The sequence below is a fragment of the Heteronotia binoei genome, chromosome 4, assembly GCF_032191835.1.
Source record: "Heteronotia binoei isolate CCM8104 ecotype False Entrance Well chromosome 4, APGP_CSIRO_Hbin_v1, whole genome shotgun sequence".
In the NCBI taxonomy this organism is placed as follows: domain Eukaryota; kingdom Metazoa; phylum Chordata; class Lepidosauria; order Squamata; family Gekkonidae; genus Heteronotia; species Heteronotia binoei.
In genome coordinates this window covers 72232346-72246468 of record NC_083226.1, presented here as the reverse complement: position 1 = coordinate 72246468, position 14123 = coordinate 72232346, and positions in this window count along the sequence as shown.

Sequence of the window (14123 nt, the reverse complement as noted above, 5' to 3'; positions counted from 1 at the left end):
GGGTGTGAACTGCCAGAGACTGACCAAGAGAGAGATCTTGGGGTCGTGGTAGATAACTCACTGATAATGTCAAGACAGTGTGCGATTGCAATAAAAAAGGCCAACGCCATACTGGGTATTATTAGTTTGTAGAGGATTTGCCCTCCAATTTTAATGATGATGAATTGCTACCTCTTAATAAAATAAACCTCGTCATTGTGGATGATCTGATGGCGTGTGCCTCCGATAGCGGCGAAATCGAAAATGCTTTCACCAAATACGTTCATCACATAAATCTGAGTATTATTTACATCGTGCAGAATCTATTCTGCAAGGAGAAGAGCAGCAGAACCATCAATCTGAAAACCAAGTACATGGTGTTAGTTAAAAAAAACCAGAGATAAATTACAAATAGCGACTCTAGCCAGACAGATGTACCCTGGGAACGCGGCCTTTTTTATGGAGGCTTATGAAGATGCCACGGGAAAGCCCTTCGGCTACCTGATGGTGGATTTAAACGTGACCACGCCAGAATCTTACAGACTTCATACAGGGATGTTCCCCCCAGACCTCCTGGTCTGCTATGTTGTTAAAAAAAAAGTCGGGGGAATTAAAAGGCGCTGACGCTCAACTCTGCGAGGCTTTTAAGGAGAGTCAGCTTGGCATGGAGGAAGCATGTCTGCATGCTTAAAAAGAAATGGAAGACTCCTGATACTCATCTCCAAATCACCCCCTCATCTAAGGAATGCTATTCTGTGCGCTGCTCCAAACGATTTAATAAAGGCTATCGGGGAGATAGCTTTAAACACGCTAAAAGGTGTCATCCCCCTGTCACAGCGGCAGAAGACTGTCCTGCGAAAAAAACGGTCCCTGATTAAAACCCTGAGCAGCTCTAAGACTCTCCTTACAAAGAAGAAGAAACTGGTGAGACAGCAGGGGGGCTTTATAGGGTCCTTGCTGGCTTTTGTTCTGCCCTTGCTCACCAGCTTTTTAACACCCTCCTGATGGATCTTGCGGAGAAGATGTACCTGGTCCCTAGCCAGCAGTTAGATTGTCTAACTATTCAGCGGCCCTCTGAGAGTGAACCCATCAGGCACGCCGTTGTGCACTGTCTAGACAAGGAGATGAAAAGGGTTCTAGAGAGGGGGGATTTATCAGAATACCAGAAGGCCAAGGTCTATGCTTCTCTTCTTCAGAAATATCTCACGCACGTCAGAATGGGTGAGGAAGAGAAAACTAAGCTGGATCTGTATCTCCCGCAAACTGAGTTAACACTCGACGTTGAGAAAAAAAATGCAACGGTTTTTGAAGAGGTGATAGAGAATCTACCACATCGAAACAGGAACAATGCCCGTGTGCTGCTAAAGAAAATGGATCAAAACAAAGAAATTGCCTCTTGGGATGAAAGGGGAACTTTTCTTTACAGAGGGGCCTCTGTTGCTGGAAGCCATCTGCTTGACTTGGTCAAGGCTGTTACTCAGACTCGCCCTCCCTCTTCTGCCCCCTCACCTAAAGGCATGGACATGTTTATGAGGGCTCTGGCCAAACTCAACGTCGGGACGGTGGGGAGGGACGGTGGGGGGAGGGACGGTGGCTCAGTGGTAGAGCATCTGCTTGGGAAGCAGAAGGTCCCAGGTTCAATCCCTGGCATCTCCAAAAAAGGGTCCAGGCAAATAGGTGTGAAAAACCTCAGCTTGAGACCCTGGAGAGCCGCTGCCAGTCTGAGAAGACAACACTGACTTTAATGGACCAAAGGTCTGATTCAGTATAAGGCAGCTTCATATGTTCATATGTTCATATGTCCCCTCTTCAGTGGTGGGCATCCTGGCTGCTAGAAAAATGCTGGAAGACTTGAAAAGCCCACAGTCTCCGGCTTTAAAGCGCACACCCGTAATTTCTTCTAAAAAACAAAAAACATTCACCCCTCCTTATTTCTTCTTAAAAAAAAGAAGACGGCGTGGTTGACTATAGAATAATAATTTTTTTTAACGCAAATCTTTCGGTTCTGAGTATTTTATGGACAAAAGACACACGCTTACTCCATTTTAATATTCCAACAGATTTTTATTAGGGGGACCACAAGAAACAGGTTTGGGTGCGAGTGTACATGTTTTGTAAAGTCCTTGAATTCTTCAGGGTGCTTTTTGCAAAACTCATGACCATCCTGTCATTCAGTTTGGGGGTGGGAGAATTCATCTTCATAATCTTGTGAAAGGGGGCACCTTTGCAGCGGTGGTGGAGAAAAAACAGGCAGTGCTGTCCGCATGTGTTAGATGTTGTCCTTGGAGACGATTCCTTTGGAAATGCACCTCGTTAGAATTCTTGTTTAAAAAGTACATAATGGCAGGCGGAAAGAGGGGGTAGAGGGTGGGTTGCCGAATGAGTCAAAAAACTCGGAGGTCCCGGGGTCAACAAGATAAATCGCCAGCCAGTATTCTCCTGGGAGGTAGTGGGGATTTCATCACTGAAGAGATGGGCCTCTGGGACAGCCTTTCAACAGGTAGCTGATCGCTGGGGAAGAGGTTCAAGAAGCTTTTACGGGTGTGAGGATTGTCTAGTAAGACGCGTGTTAGCTGGACAGTATCCGTGTTACATATAGTCAAAGAGCACGTTGCGGCTTTGGTTGATCTCGATGATGTTGTCAAACACCCCGTACACGATCAAATTCACCATTTGGGGGAGTGCGTCTGCAAAGCGTATTTCAGCTCTCAGGTTCCCCATTTTTATCAGGGAGTAATGGTCTGCACATTCCTGATAGGGAGAGAGGTCAAAGGCAAACAGAGTGTACCCGTTCCAATACTCATCATGATCTATTAGGAGCGGTCTATCCTGAAGATTCTTCCCCGCCGTTTGCACCAAACTCATGTAGTCTCTCACGTTGTTCCCCATGGCAAAGTCGGGCTGGAAGGGTTTTGGGGGGGGATCTGCTCCGCGTCCACATATAGGGCTGCAAAGTTAATGTTGTAATCTTTAAAGTGGAAAGGATTTTTGGTGAAGCTGCCGCTGAAAGTGTCATTGTCCACCAGAGCCATGACCACCATTTTGGGAAGCTGTCCCAAAAACAAGTTGTCTTGGTTGCTTACACGGGCTCCTGCTGAGATATTGAACACTTCCATGCTGACACGGTCCACAGGGTATTTTGCTGTGGAGGTCATCAGTGCTTCATCATGGGCCAGTCGGACACTTGGGGACACCCTCACTTTTTTCACAAAGAGATAGACTGAATCCAACTGGAGCTTAAAACGTGTCCCGTCTCCCGTACCGCTCATCAAGCAGAAGGTGTCCCTGCTGTGGTTTAGTTTGATTTTCACATCCACTCCCTCTAGTAGCAGTTTTTCTTGAAAAAATAGGTCCATGTGGAGATGCCCTAAAAGGTCTATCACCCTGCTCTCAGCCGTTAGTTCTGCACTCTTGGCAAACCCCTTGTTGACGGGGTTTGTCAGGATGGTGGATTTGTGCTGGCCAGCCATATCCTTATAAAAACCACCTGCTGAAAATTGTGTGCCTAGGGTTTCCCTGCTGTAATTGAGCAGAGTTTCAATCATTGCCCTATTGGGGTAGCAATTATTGCTCTGGCTGATCAGCCAATCTCCAACGGTCACATCCAGCTGACTGAATGTGGATGCTATAGGGTAGTTCACCAGTGCCACTCTAGCATCAGCAGGGAGGTCTGTGCCATCTTCTCGAGTAATTTTGCATTTCACGTGGAGGAGTATATTGTTTAAATTGATGTAATCTTCCCCATTTCCAGCTATGTAGAACTCTAGAGGCAGAGATCCTGTAAGGGCTGATAGGGATAGGACTTTGATATACAAGCTTTTCTCGATGCAAGTTTGTGTCGGGGCTATTTGGAACAGATTGAGCTCCGACTTCACACACTCTTCCGAGCCGCAGTGGATGAATGCCATGGCCCGCTTATAAAACGTCTTTGAGTCCCCCGTGAGGAGTCCTTTTCTTCTTCCTCTTTCCTCCCCTCTTCCTCAGGGCCTTCTGCTTCTTGGGGCCCCCACAGCTTCTTTTAACAGGTCCTGGGGGCCCCCTACATGTAATAGACCATTTTCTTTTAAGTCCGCCCCTTCTTTTTAGATACATAAAGCCCGATCCCTCCTGGGGTTCAAGTTTATTCATAACGTGACATGTCACATGGCCCACAACATCTTGAGCAATATTGCGAGCTGCAGTTTTCAAGTGTGGCTTGACAATGTCTGTCCCTTTTTTAAAAAGCGGTACAGCCATTCGGAAAAGCCTCTGAAAAATCCCTCCAACTCCTGACCCATACATAACGGGTGCACCATGAAATCGAGGGAGAGCGTAATCAGCCAGTGAACGGTAATAGCCCCTAAACAGCGCTGGGTCCCCATAATCTTTCACAATCACCATTTTTTCCCGCGGTCGTAAGTGCAACCTTACGATGACCTTACCGTAACGGAATGACACGGGTTGATTCTGATCCATCTTTATTTCTATGCAGATCGTTTTGATATGCTGTTTGTTGATGGGGACGTAGTGGGGCTCATCATAGATGACTGTGACAAAATCGTGAGCTTTCCCTCTTATCGGAACACAGCGCAGAAGGGGCACGGCTGTGTCCCTACCAGCTGGTGTTCTATGATATCGGTATATAGGTACAGAGAATTAAACCCTTTGGTAATATCCTTGCGTGTTGAATGTTTTTGAACGGTGTGTTAGGGGGAGTCCCCAGCAGCAGCGCTAATTCGTCACCCATGATTAAGTGTATAACGCTCGAACCGACAAATCTAGTTTTCCCTGTTCATTTCTGCTCACCTTATACCCCCTCTTAGATGTTGCCTGAAATAGCAGTTCAATACCCCCAAAACTACCAACCTCCCGCGGATTATAATAAATCCCTTTTAACACATCCCCGTGGCGCGTCATGACACTTTGCTCTCTTTTGCCACAATGGAGGTATTTTTTTTTTTATTAGGCTGCATATATACAGAAAAACTGGATCTTCACTCTGACTCGTTCTGATTCTCATCTTTTTCTCCGAGTTGTTTCTGCTTCTCAGCACGCTCCATGGCTTTCCTTTGCAGAAATTTACACAGGTCTGCCCCCTTACTTCGAACACTGTAAACTTTGGAACATCTACAGACGCACTTTGGGCACCGTATCCCTCTTTTTGAAACAGGGTGACCAGTCCACAGTGGTAGCAACAGCCTGGGTTTATCTCCTCGCTAATGCATCTGGCCAGTAGTGCAAAATCAATGGGTCTGTCCCACACCTGTGTTCAAAGAAGAAAACACATTTTTAGTTCAAATATTGCTTTGTTACATTCACACAGTTGGTGCAGTTTTATTACACTTACATCGGGGAATAAAGCCTCAATGCATGGGCAGTTGTCTTCTTCTTCTCCATCCTTGGCTGGATCAGCATCCGTTGGAAACACATGTGTTTGCGCTTCATAAGTCGGGGGTTCCCTCACCTTTTCCATGGCTTCAGGCACCGTATCTGTTCCAGAATCTCCAGAGGTATCCTCCATGTCCGCTCCAGAATCACTGCCGGTACCGTGCTCAGCATCTGCTAGGGAATCTTCCTCATCATCCTTCTTTACAGGTTGAACTTTATATACAATCATGTTATATACGGTCATGCATTCCCAGCAGCAACTTGGTTCTGGCTTCACAGGGACGACATCCGCCACCTCCGAATACGGGCAAGTTTTCCCCACCTTGTCAGGAAAGAAAAGTGTCTTAGTCTTTCTATTTCCCTTCTAGACATCCGCATCCCCCCCCCTTTTAAAATAAAAAAACTTACACCCGGATATAAATCTCGCACGCAGGGAGGTTGTGGGCGTTTCATTTTCTTTCTCACCCAGCTGTGTTCTTGATACCATGCTATTTCTTCACAATAACCATAACATGAAGGATTCACTTTCTCATGTGCAACTTCCACAATTTGTATAAACTGTTCCCACTCCACATCGTCATATTTGTTCTTCAAGAGAAAAACAGCTATGTTTATTCTGTCCCCCACACCACCCTGGATCCCTCTCACGTTTCCCCACTACTTACCTTCTCTAGGTAATATTCGGCACACACTATACTTTCTTCTTCTTTCTCTTCTTCTTCCTCCACCTCCTCTTCCGCATCCTGTCCAGTCTTCTTGTGTGTCGCATTTTTCACACAACTACTCTCTTGACAATATGTAATCGTAGTACAGAATTTACAACAGTTTGTTCTCACTCTACTATGCGCCAATTCCAGAATTCGATCAATCAGTCTCCAATACAGTCCTTCATCCTCCATCTGCAAAAGAAAAAACACAATTCTAAATATTTTCTGTCCGGCCCCCCATCAACAACATCTTTGTTTCCTTTGTGCTACTTACATCCTCTTTCCAATTCTGATTACACTGCGCCCATTCCTCTTTTTCCTCATCCTCTGCTTCATCTTTTCCCTCATCATGTCCAGACTCCTTGCCATTGCTTTTGGGTGAAGGATGCATCATCTCCTCATAAACAGGTTCCTCACCAGCATCGGCTTCCCCCCCATCGGTCTCCACTGTGTTCATATCATCATGAACAGCCTGTTCCAAAGCCAGAACCCTGTCAGCCTCCACAGCATTCATTTCTTTATAAAATGATGGTTCAACAGAGCCGGGAAACCAAAAGCAACAAATGCATGCCATGGAGTGGGGGGGGGGTCTCCCCTATTTTAAAGAGTTCCATGGGAAAGCACCACCGACACTCATGTGTGTTTAAATGTTGCAGGGGACACGCCCTGTGACAACCAGGGATGGCCGGCAACATTTCAGAAATATTGGACAACGACATTTCTGGTGCCTGCACTTCCCACCTGTAAACTATTGACTTTGAGGGGGTCCTAAAGCAATGTGTCTGTTTTTGAAAACTGTTGCATCTCCACATTTTTCTAAATAACGTATGTGTTGCAAAACACGCTTTTCCTCAAACAATATGAAGCCAGCTACACCAGTTGCTCCTCCTCCTTTTCCCCTTAGGAAAAAGCAGGCATTCCTGGTGGGGGCAGATCCCTAGCCGCCTCCTCGGGGACTGTTGCATCACTCCCCCATGAGAAACATATGACGTTCATTTTTGTGTGTACGCGCACATGTGTGGGCGGGGCAGCTGTCACTTTGGAATGCAGCTTGATGATGATAGGGTACCCTAATCTACTACCAACCAGTATTCAAATTACAGTTTGATCACAAATTGCAAGCAGCTTCCTTGAACACTATTTGTGAAATCATTACTTGGTACAGGTAATCTTTCATTCTGTAGTAGCTGATGTGGTAGTTGATTCAAATGCAGACATACAATAGTTGTACTCATTACTAATAAAACTGTTAATGTGAGAATCCAAGTGAAATATTGCATTACACTCCCCTTCTTGACCAGATCTAACATTTTCAGGTAGTAGAGTAAGCTCAAAAACATGTTTTTCTTTCCTAACATGTGAACTCCCTTTCAGTGCACAAGCCTTTTCAGACAATGAAGAAACTAAATGAGGTCAATCTCAAGTAACATTGAAAAGCCAGGGGACTAAGCTCCAGGTCTGGTAATAATCTCTCTTGGGCCTGATGGCACATTTTATATGTATTGAAGAAAATCCCCTTTGCAGTTTGTTGCTACCTTGGCTGCTCTTCTTGGCACCACCTGGATTAGTTCCTGTGCTACAGCATCAAGACTGTAGCCTAATTCCCCCTCCCCCCTTTTTTGTGGTGTATCATATTCTTTTAACACAGTCAAGCAGTTCACATACATGAAAGTCCTGCAGAAAACTTCAGCAATTTTAGTGATTAGTCTCTGCAAAATTGCTGCTGCTTTTGCTCGTTATATCCGTTTCATACTAGCACTTTCTGAATTAAGCATTCCCTATGCTATATGACCAATTTGAAAAATCAAACAAAAAAATTGTGTGTGAATGTTATGAGGCCTACTCTCAAGGATTCATTGCCCAGCAAGTAGATTTGCCAGCTGGCAGCCTCTGGCTGTTTCTGGAAAGGGGCTGAGCATTGTGTGCTATCATGTGATACCACAAGATCACTTCTGGTTAAATAATTGCATGATATCCTGCATCATCAGGGCTATAGTAATCCTCTAAAAACTCATAGATTTCTGGGGATTGCTAGAGCAACTGGTGATGTATATCTCTTCTAGTTATTTCTTTTCTGGTGCACCAGACAGCAACAGTGAACCCTTATTTGTAATATAGTGATGGATATGTAGTTATGGATGACACTGAAATAGCATAGCAGTGGACAGCACTAGCTTCCCTCCTCTATAACATAGATAATTTCTAGTGTAAATTGAACCTTCCATATGACCAATGCTAACTGTACAGAGAAAAGGTTTATGTGATCTTTCAGTGCTTTTGTGGGGGCTTTCATAAAACTGGATATTTTCATAATTGGCCATTCATGTGGAAATTTTGGTCTAGAATGGAAACTGTCTGTGTGGTCCTCCACCATGGTATTTCAATGCTTCTTCTAGCTGAATCATGAATTAGGGCTCAGGGAAAAGCTATGCAATGAGCAAGATCACATGGTACTGGACTGAACCACCTCAGAGCCAGGCAAGAAATCTTCCTTTGAAAACTTCCTAATATAATAATAATAATAAAAAAAATAAATTTTTATTTATATCCCGCCCTCCCCGCCAAGGCAGGCTCAGGGCGGCTCACAAGACATAATATGTATAATTTCCTAGACATCAAAAACTAGTATATCATGGAGAAGTGTCTAGCTTACTGACATGACAGTAAAGAGAACAAGTAACCTGTTCTCCAGACAAAATGTTGATTGAATGTTCAATTGAATATTAAATACTCCAGTGACTACCCCCTTAATATTAAAATAAACTTTCTTAAGCAAAACAAGGACTAACCTTATTTTTATTTATTTATTTATTTAGGATTTATATCCCGCCCTTCCCACGAAGTGGCTCAGGGCAGCTTACAACACAGAGTCAAACATAAAATTAGACTAACATTTAAATATATAAGCATTTAAAATATTTAAAACATTTAAAACCTTAGAAACATTAAACATCACAGTAGAATATATAACAGGAGTCTGGTAAAGCTATGTTTAGTTTCTCATCAGTTAGGTGTGGGCTTGTTGCATATTTACTTAGGTGTGGGCTTGTTGCATATTTACTTAGTCTCACTCTCTCTGCCACTTTCATGGTTCTTAAAGTGGCCAAGTTTGAAGTTGAAATATAAATAATAGTAATAACTATTTAAAAAAAATTCTGCATGAAGATAAACTGATAATACTATCATTAACAAAAATAGGTCAAGTTAGAGAGAGTCCTATTGAAAAATGTGGTTTAGGGAGTTAGGCCATTAGCTGATGAAACATAGTCAACAGTTTCACAGCCTGAATCAATTAGCTAATTGCTAATTCAGAATGAATGATATGTACTCTTTAGGTTTGAAATTAAGCTTCAATTCCATAGAAATCTCTGCTCTTGCTTTTTCAAAAAGCACTATGTGAATTAGTTTAGGACAGTATTATTGTTGTAAAGGTTCTTCTCCTATTCTCAGCTATATGGAATAAAAGACAGTTGCAATTTTATAAACATTCTCACACTGCTTGTGGTGACTGTTGAGAAATGCTTCCATGGGCTGGTGTCTCAAATGGGGTAAGAGTAGTTCATCAATCAGCTGCCTAGGGAGGTGGTGAGCTCCCCCTCACTGGCAGTTTCCAAGCAGCATCTGGATGAACACTTGTCAGGGATGCTTAGGCTCATCCTCCATTGATCAAGGGGTTGGACTAGATGGCCTGTATGGCCCCGTCCAACTCTATGATTTTATGGTATTTGAAATTGAAGTACCATCTGGATGGCCATGATACATGTAGACGATTAAATTTAAAGGTGCCTCCTGGAATTGCATAATGTGGAAATATTTTTCAGTGACCACACCAAATTCATTATGTATTATTGTGCCATACCTATACTTGGATGCAAAACTTGACTTGTTGTTTTAGAAATAGAGTTGATTGCAACAAAGACAGAAGTGAATCATTTTGTGGAGGTACTTTGCGATATTTCTGAGGAATAACCCTAGCATCTAGTTCAGGCCTAACAGCCAAATGTTTCCAAAATGTATTTTTGCTCTTGCAGCCCCAAAGATCATAAGGTGGTTCTAAAATCTGCCACATGACGTATATATAGACAGTCCTCCTATGGCTTTTTAAAAACATATCTTTCAGTATAGAGCAAATTCTATTAGTCCACATACATTTCTCGATCAGAAACTGGCAATGGTGCCATTTGAGATTAGTTCCATTGTTCATTTATAATACATTAAAACCTTTTCAGCTCTATTGACGTTGGAGAGCAGTGAATCAAAGGTACCACAGAGCCATAAATAACGCTGCCAGAACCATTCCATTCTAACTGCCTTTTTTCATTTCCTTTATAGCCATGTAAATGATTGGTTTAGTATTAAAGTTTTCATGCTTATTCTCAGTCCAAAAAATTATTTTTGGAGAGTTAGTAAAATTAATTCCAGATGACTATTGCTTTGCATTTCTGTTATGGCTCAGTCAAATATACAAATGTTTTGAGGCTTTGTTCACATGTGAAGTTAAAGACCATTTCATTCACCCATTTGTGATCTTATTACTGAGTTCTTATGGAAGATGTACAAGTGCAGTTAATTAACTTGTTGAGGTTTTATCTGTTTTTGATGTTCTGATCTAGTGTGGAAGTATAAAAGGCTGTATTTATTTTTCCTTATTTTTTACACAGGAAAGTGTCACTGAACAAGGAGGGGGGTTAAGTTTAAAGAAACAGGAAAATTGAGATAGTTTGAAAGTGTTATAAAAACTTACATGCCATTTAAAACCCAATGGTTTGTTTTTCATAAATTTATAGAAAACAGTAGTTTCCATTTAAATGTACTTTTCTAGAATTGCTGATAAAGTGATTGAATTGCCCGCCTGCATCCATGATCCCAGGATGACATCAGCAAATGTTGGCAACGACACTGAGAAAAGAAGATGTTTCCATTGTTCTGTGGGTCTCCAATATCATACTGGTGTAATAATTTGTGGCTGAATCTATGAAGCACATTCATTAACATTTTAGTAGACTCCCCGTATGTATAATTCTTCAAAGGAAGCAAACATATGTATTCACATAATCATTATTTAATTCAATTTATTTCAATTCCTGTCCTGTCCTCAAGGGCAGGTGGATACAATGTATATAAATGTATAATTACATTATAAATACTATTCATTTGTATGATTTTGGTCATTGAATGCCATCCCAAAAAGAAAAGGCCCTAAAAACACATTTTTATGCTTTTATTTTAATTTAGCTTGCAGAAGTTAAAATCAAAAAGGTGCTTTAAATTTAATGGTTATTATGGTGTAAAAGAGAGGAGGTGGTCTCTGGGTTATTAATGACCCAAGCTATTACACAGGCCAAGAAGAAAATAATGTGGTTATGATCCATTTTGACCTAAAAAAGACTTTCATAATCTCAAATTTCATTATGTTTACTGTTTGAATGGTATAACTCATGTCACAGTTTCTGAAGTGGGATTCTGAGTGAACATGAGGAGCCATTTCACTTTGCAACATTGCATTAAAGATATACCATGTTACAATATCCTAACAATTACATGCTAAAACCATCATGTTCCCAGCAACTTCACATCTGCAATTCTAATTTCATCAATAATTTTGAACCTGCTTGCTACAGAAAGAAAACATTGATCAGTATGCTTGCTTTTCAGTAATTCTTCTGAGAAATCAAAAACAGCGCTGGAGAAAGAATGCTGAAACAGAAGCTTAATCTAAAGCACCAAAGCAGAGTCTCTTGGACTGACATTCATGAGATAATTGAAGCCAATTAAAATGGATCAAGGTTACACCAATGGATTAACACCAATGAGGTTCAATGAGGAGATTTGATACATCCTCACTGTTTGGGAATTCTGTACATGTACTCTAGGATGAATACAAAACTGACACTTCCAAACCATTAATATTTGTGATGATGGATTATAAAGGCTGCTGCAACCGTCATCATAGTTATGACTGTTATTATTATAGTATCACAGATGGGCACCCAAGGCTAAAATACAGTGGCCATGGCACAAGTGAGATTTAAATGGTCAGCTCTCTTATTCACATCTCAGCTCAGCCTCTTACAGTGCAATTCTAAGAATTCCCTGAAAATAACCCCCACTTTTTAGGAATACTCTCACAACAATTATGGCACACAGTTCTACAGTTTAGTACTGTCATTACCTAATTATCCAGATTCACTGTTTTATGAAGTCTTGGGGCATCCAGTTTCCATTTAAGCATTTTGTTTTACCATTTGATTATCTGAACCTTTCAGATGTCTTTCAGATTAGTAATATGGATCAGCCTCCATAGGTACAAAATTGGTTGCTCAACATATGAAGTGTTTGTGTCCAAGATGGAAGTGAATCAGTGGCAGTTGTCTTGTCTAGGTACTTTGGAGACCAAAGTATTTGTCATGCTCCAAGTAAAAACAGTCCTTGAAATAGCTTCTCAATGGCAGCTCTTTGGCATCAACAGTACAGTACCATGGAGGTCCTCAGCGTTGCAGAAAAGTAATTATATTATCTGTGGGTCAGTCAGCATGTTTCTTTTGCAGACCTCCAACTGGGGAAAAACACTGTCACTTTAGATAACTATTTCCCAAGTTAAAATATGTGGTGGGCTGGGAAGAATGGAGTGTCTGTGAATTCCAAATTTCTGCCTACTGTTCACAAATTAAATACAAATGTGAGCAGCAGGAGGTTGACTTTTAGAACAGATAAGTGTTGCTACACATTTAAAACATGGCTCCTCTTCAATATTTTCTTGACTTTATTTGTCTTCTGCACAAAATATCAACTGTTGGGGTCTGGCTTGCAATAGTCCTCTGATCTCTTTAGTTCTAGATCAAAGAGCCACTTATGTCAAACTCAGAACTGTCTTTAGAAACTTGAACATGTTTCTCACTAAAGAAGGTGTAGCAAGTTTGTCCTTGGGCAAAAGATGGAGAACAGGTTCATGCTGGGGACAGGAATAGGAGGTTTTAGCACAGTCATGTAGATGATTGTGACAGATTAATAAACAAGCATTCAAGTGGTGATAGTCATTCAGAATGTGAATTAGGTATGCAATCTATTGTCACATCACACAACCTTTATTGGCATAACAGCATGAATTCAAATGGATTGCAATAGAATCCATGATGCAATCCATTAAAAGTATTGGATTCATACATAGTGTTTAATTTGTTTCAATGCAATATTGCCACATTCAACCATATGATTGCACTGAATAAGTTTTATCTATAAGTTTGGAGCTTATAATATATAACCTCAGGATACTATGTTCCTGGAAAATATTTATTCTGCCAAAATGGGGAAAAATGGCTTATAGAGCATACTGGCTCCCATAAGAACATAAAAGAGCCTTGTTGGACCAGCATTTCAGCATTCTGTCTTACATACAGTGGCCAACCAGTTCCTCTGGAGGTCCAACAATAGGGCATAGAAGCTGAAGCTTTTCCTTGATGTTAACTCCTGACACTGGTATTCAGAGGTTTACTGTCTCTAAATGTGGAGGTGCCCTTTAGTCACCATGGCTAGTAGCCACTGGTAGACCTATCTGCCATTGATCTAATTCCCCTACTTGTGGCCATTACTACATATGCCATTTTTGTTTCTTTTCATGTTTCTGTATATTCATTGTATTTTCACTAGATATATTTTCTCTTCTAGTTTTCCTGCTTCATTCATTTTATAGCATTTGTACATTACAAACAGGACAACTGTAAGAACTGCTGGAGGCATATCATTTTCCACTTCCCCACTATTAACTTTTTCAATTCTCTGAAAGTTCCCATAGCCTCTTCCCATTTCCTGCTTCCTTCTCCCCCTCCCTCTTCTTCTGTTCCCCTGTCTTCAGTATTCCCTCCTTCCCTGCTCTTGGCAATATGTACCTGGGAAAACTGACACATTTGCGCTGTACTGACTGGTTGTATGATGGAAAACTTGCAGAGACTTGTGTTTCCCCCCCCCCCTATATCCTCATTCCCAAATTACTTCCTCTTTCCTTATGAATGGCAACTTCCATATTCTTACCTTTTCCTGCTTCCTTCTCTCCTTCCCATCCAGCAACCAACT